The sequence below is a fragment of the Notothenia coriiceps genome, unplaced genomic scaffold (genome assembly GCF_000735185.1).
Source record: "Notothenia coriiceps isolate Sejong01 unplaced genomic scaffold, NC01 NC01_scaffold00036401, whole genome shotgun sequence".
NCBI lineage: Eukaryota > Metazoa > Chordata > Actinopteri > Perciformes > Nototheniidae > Notothenia > Notothenia coriiceps.
Window position 1 is genome coordinate 256667 of NW_011369102.1, and position 5236 is coordinate 261902.

A 5236-nucleotide genomic window follows, 5' to 3' on the forward strand; every position below is an offset into this window, starting at 1 on the left:
GTGGGGTTCAACGCGGCGGTTAAAACATTTGTTTGGTCCGAAACGAAACCTTCTGCGCACGTGAGGTGATCGTTGGCAACTGCAAGTGCCTATGTCTCCCGAAGTATGGAGGTGATCGTGGGGCGGGGGGAGGGGGGGCAGACTGTAAGGCCGTGAGTCTCCGAAGTATGAGGGATTAGTAGGGTGGGATGTGACACAGGTACGGTACAGGAACTACGCGCTGTTAATTCCATGAAACTTTAGATACCAATGGGTAGTGATCAACCGTAGTGAAAACTGCAATTTTTCCTTTGCGAACAATATTACCAAAAATCCGTCGCAGACAATTCTACTTGAGTGTTCGTTTGGATATGTTTTCAACATCTTGACAAATGTTGAGAGCGGAAAAGAGCGTGAGCAAGGCGCGAAGAGGGCGGAGCGGGGGACAGGGGGTGAGAGAGCATCTATAAGGTCTAGTGCGAGGCGAGCTTAATGAGAGAGGAATATGGTATGAGTAAGGATCAAAATAGTGGAGAGGAGAGCGAGTCGGTTTCTAGGTGAGAGAAGGAAGAGAAGAGAAGAGAGAGAGAGAGATAGGACGAGAAAGCGAGAAGAAGCGTAACGGGAGCGAGAGTGACGGGCGGAGAGAGGGAGCGAGCATCGGGCGCGCGGGCGCGAGAAATGGTCAGTCGCGAGAGAGGAGAGGAGGTAGAGAAAGCAGCCACAAGGCGCGAGAAGCGGAAGTGAGCGTTTTCTGGACGTGTCAAGTATCGTGGAGAGTCTCGCTGGCGAGTTATTCGTAAGTTGTACACAGCAGGACTTCGCGCGCGCATAGTGTTTGAGCAGTTGCTCCAGAGTGAAAAAGAAAGATAATAAATGGCGACCGCGGTCAAGACGGTGCGTTGTTCCGCGAATCACAGAACAGAGAGGGGAAAAGAACCTGGATGTGAAAATAAGGTGGGTGCGAAGTAGAGAGAGGCGGCGGCGCGCGTGGGCTCGCGCACTCTTGGCAGGCGCACAGTGGGATTCTTAGAGTGATTTGTTGCCGCGTGGCGGTTGTTGTGGAGAGGACGCCACAAGAAAGGTTGAAGAAGGCGGAGGAGCTAGGGCGAGTTGTCGACCGGTCGGAGAAGAGAAGAAGACAGCGAAAGAAAAATCGAAACGTAGGTCACCACGCGCACGAGGACTCACAACGGGCGAGTCAAAGAAAGTCTCAGCGCGATCATGCGGGCGCAATATGTAGGGTGCTCTCTCAGCGACTCTACGCTATGCGAGAGGAGGAGCGCGGAGGTGAGGAGAGCGAGCGGGGAGCGGATTGCGCGGAGCGGCGACAGGGTCACTGTGTGCGTTACGCTTGCGTCCTCGCATTCTGCGTTGTCCTATCCCTATTACTACCCTTCTCATTACTTCTTTCACCTTCTCCAACCACCTACTAACCTAGAAAACCGACTCGTCTATTAACGAATCTATATATTAATCCATATATAATACTATCCAATATATGTGTATTAGAGTGGTGGACTCCAACCTTATGAGGGGTCTTTAACTTGTGGTATAGATATTTAGGATTGTTATATAGCTACTTAGAAAATTTCTACCTCAGTTAACATTTGGTTACAAGTTGTTGTGTAAACATATCTATTGACGAAAACCAAGTAGAATTAGTCTCGAACGAGGTTTTGGGAAATTTTTGCAAAGGAAGAATCAGTACGTTTCGACTAGGTTGAGTCAACTAACTTGTATAAAGGGTATTCATGGGAAGTTAACCACGTAGGTTCCTGTACTATCCTTTGTCAAATCTGCACCCTACATTCGACCTCATACCTCGGGAGGACATACGCGCGTTACAGTTGCCCCCCCTCCCCCGCCCCCCCACGATACCTCATACTTCGGAGACATAGCACTTACAGGTTGCCGCCACGATTCACCTCCACGTGCGCAGGAGTTTGTTCGACCCAAACTAATATGTTTTAGACGCCGCGTTGAACCACCCCGCCATGGACCTTTATTTAGAGACGCACTCTTTATGTTCCACACCGCACACTTACCTCACTTTACGCACACAGAGTTCGGTTTACGCACTCTAAACTCTCGAGACCTTTACATAAACGTCTAATAAACCTAACGTAGTTTATCGGACCTAGTGAGATAAGTCCCAAAGAATCTATGTAATGGTAATGTAACAGTATTGAGTTTAGTTTAGACTAAACGATTATCCGCGAAAGTGTGGCGTCATGAAAAGGGTGTTTCCAAGTACTCTTGAGAAATCAAGTCTACATGTCTAGCGCAAGTGTGGCCTTATTTAGCGACCCCCTCCTAATCCGTTCACTTCGGCGACTGCAGTGAAGAAGAAGAAGACGAAACCCAAATGACCGTCCGGCGTTTGTTGAAGTGCCGCATATGACGGTGGGGCTTCAGGGGCCGGCCTTCAGGGGCCTCAAACCCTGACTTTCTATAAGCTCAGAAGGCTATAGATAAGCTCAGAAGGCTGATTTAGCGGCCTTGCGGCTGTGGAGGAGTAGAGGTGGCGAGGATACAAAATAAAATACAACGGTATTCAATCAGAGAGACGCAAACACGCGACCCGATTACGATTATTACGATTACGCTCCTATTATTTTTTTTTTCTATATATTTTTAGTATATTAGACATCCTTTTTAGAGTTTGGTGAGGTGATGTGGGTGAGGTGACGTGTAGACATTAGGATCATCCACATTGAAAATGTAAACTGTTACCAAGTAGAAAAAAAATATGTCTTTTTACTAGTCAACATTCTGTAAACTTCGGCTGTGTATTACAGTTTAACACATTGTGGTATTGAATGATACCCTATAGGCAAAGATCAACCGGAGAACCTCATTGTGGGTCGTGAAGTTGTCCAGACGAGTTCATGTCAAACATTTTTCAGTTTTTATTTATATAGTTATCTGGACGACAAACACATAATAATCAATCTTATGGTCACCGGGTATGAGGTGTAAAACCGTCGGAAAAACACGCTGGAAATAAATCTCTGCGTGAGAAATACAAGGTGTGGCGTGTGAATGGAGTGAAATGCGTGTGTCTCAAGCCAAATGCGTGAGATTTGAGAGCTCTGGAAATGTATTTGCAGATTATTTGGATTGCATCAAATAGCCTGGATCACTCTATTCAGGGTTTCTTAGATACATTACCATTACATTGTCATAACTCAAATCAAATCTGATTTGCTAATAGGCGCTTTCACACCGCAGTACTTTTCCCACAAAGGTTCATGAGAACTCTTTAGTTCAGATGTACAGATCGCGTTCACACCGGAATAAATCGCTGGGGGAGGATTAGGCAAGTGAAGCCGCTGACGTCACTTCTTCTTCTTCTGCTTTGGGTTTACTGGCAGGCCGCAAACAACTTCACGGCGTATACTGCCACCCCGAAGTCCCCGGCCGGAAGTCCCCGGAGTTTGGGACTGAAAGATATTCGAGTCTTCCGATATCTATTCGAGTCTTCCGACTAAATCGCCGGAACGCCGACACCTCCTCATCTCCACCGCTCCTATGTTTTATTTTATGTTGCCATAAGTTAGTCTCTCTGCGTTTGTGCGCTGGGCTAATGCTAATAATGCTAATGCGAGGATAATAAAAAAAAAAGATATATAAAAATCATATAATCTGTAGGAAAAATCTCAAACCACTCCACTACACCCACTCCACTGCACATCTGTAATCCTAGTAGGTGTAACTTTTACATTTGACAATGGTTCATCTTTTTTTTATACAGAAAAATGATCAGTTGTAAGACATTTGAAGCCGACACATAATGTCAAATTGTGTAACACCATAACTTACTATGGGATATCCGTTTCTAGTTGGCCTCTTGGAGTAACACCCAGCACTTCAACAGGTCTGCTCAAGTACAGTTTGTAAAAAGTCAAAAATAAATATATCAATAGACCTGCTGTTTGTGTATTATTAGTTAGAATACCAGTGGCCCATACTCCACATTTTGGCAGCCTTTTTGTGCCACGGTAATGTGTTACTAAAATAACATCAGATATTCCTTCTTTGTCACCTTTTCTGTTTTCAAATGTTTCCCATTCTAGACTCTTTATACTCTCTCCAACACACGCATAATCCACAAACACAATATGTATGTGACACTCTTATCTGTGTCTAGCCTTTCCAAGCAAACAGCAGATTGAATGAAAAACACCAACTCACACACACATAAAAACACACTCACCCAATTTATCAGGGGGAGCAATAAATGCCCATTTTTAAGAGCAGGCCACCATATAAAAGCCTTGGATCACAGAAGTAATGGATCCCTGTAGGCCAGTGATAACTCTCTCTGTTTATATGTGTGGTGAAGGGAATGGAAGACGGAGAGGGGGAGGAAGACTGCATGGGACAAACACTGAGAGACAGCCAATAATGTCTGAAAATGACAGACAACCTGGAAGGAAAGGGGGTGATAAACAAAAAGAGAGGGGGAGGCAGCAGAAAGATATCATTGACGGTTTCATTTTCCATCTCTGCCAGCTCCATCTACTCTGGGCCCCTGATGTGTCCCTTGCTTCATTTGGAGTTAGTGGTTCGATGATATACCCAGCTGAGGGCTCCATATTACTCCGTGTGTGAGTTGAAAATGCCTTTGAGGCCCCTGACGGTGTTTGTTGGTGCATGTGCCGTGTGTGTGTATTTGCAAAACAGCATTGATGGTGAGTTTTAAAAATAGCTGTAATATTTCCTGACTGATATTCTCCTTGAGGGGAAAGGTGAGGAAAAAAGCTCTTATAGAAACATAGAAGTAGCCTACATGTGTTATGTCTTCATCGTTGTTTGGTGGTCTATGGTTTTACAGATAGCTTCAAGTATGGTCTTTCCAGGTTTGAGAAAGTGAATTTAAATGTATTCCTTAAGAATACCATTTTTAAATCAGTAGCCTAATTTGAGTATAAAAGTAATTAATATCACATTTAGTGCAAATAAATACAAGAGAAAAGAAGGGAGTACATTTTTTTGTATCCTGATTCCGTAATCACTTAACATGTAATCCGTTACTCCCCAAGCTCGGGTCTTGCACCAATAAGTGACACAAAATGGTGGAGTAAAGTACAACTGAACGCTGAAAAATACATCTTCAGACAATCAAAATGTTACAGCCCTGCCCTAAATTGTTCCTGCCCCAACATTTTATAAAAAATGACCATAACTTACAAAAGGAGAATCACACTGTGTTGAAAAAGACTTGAAACCAGTGATTGAGATCTTAAACCTG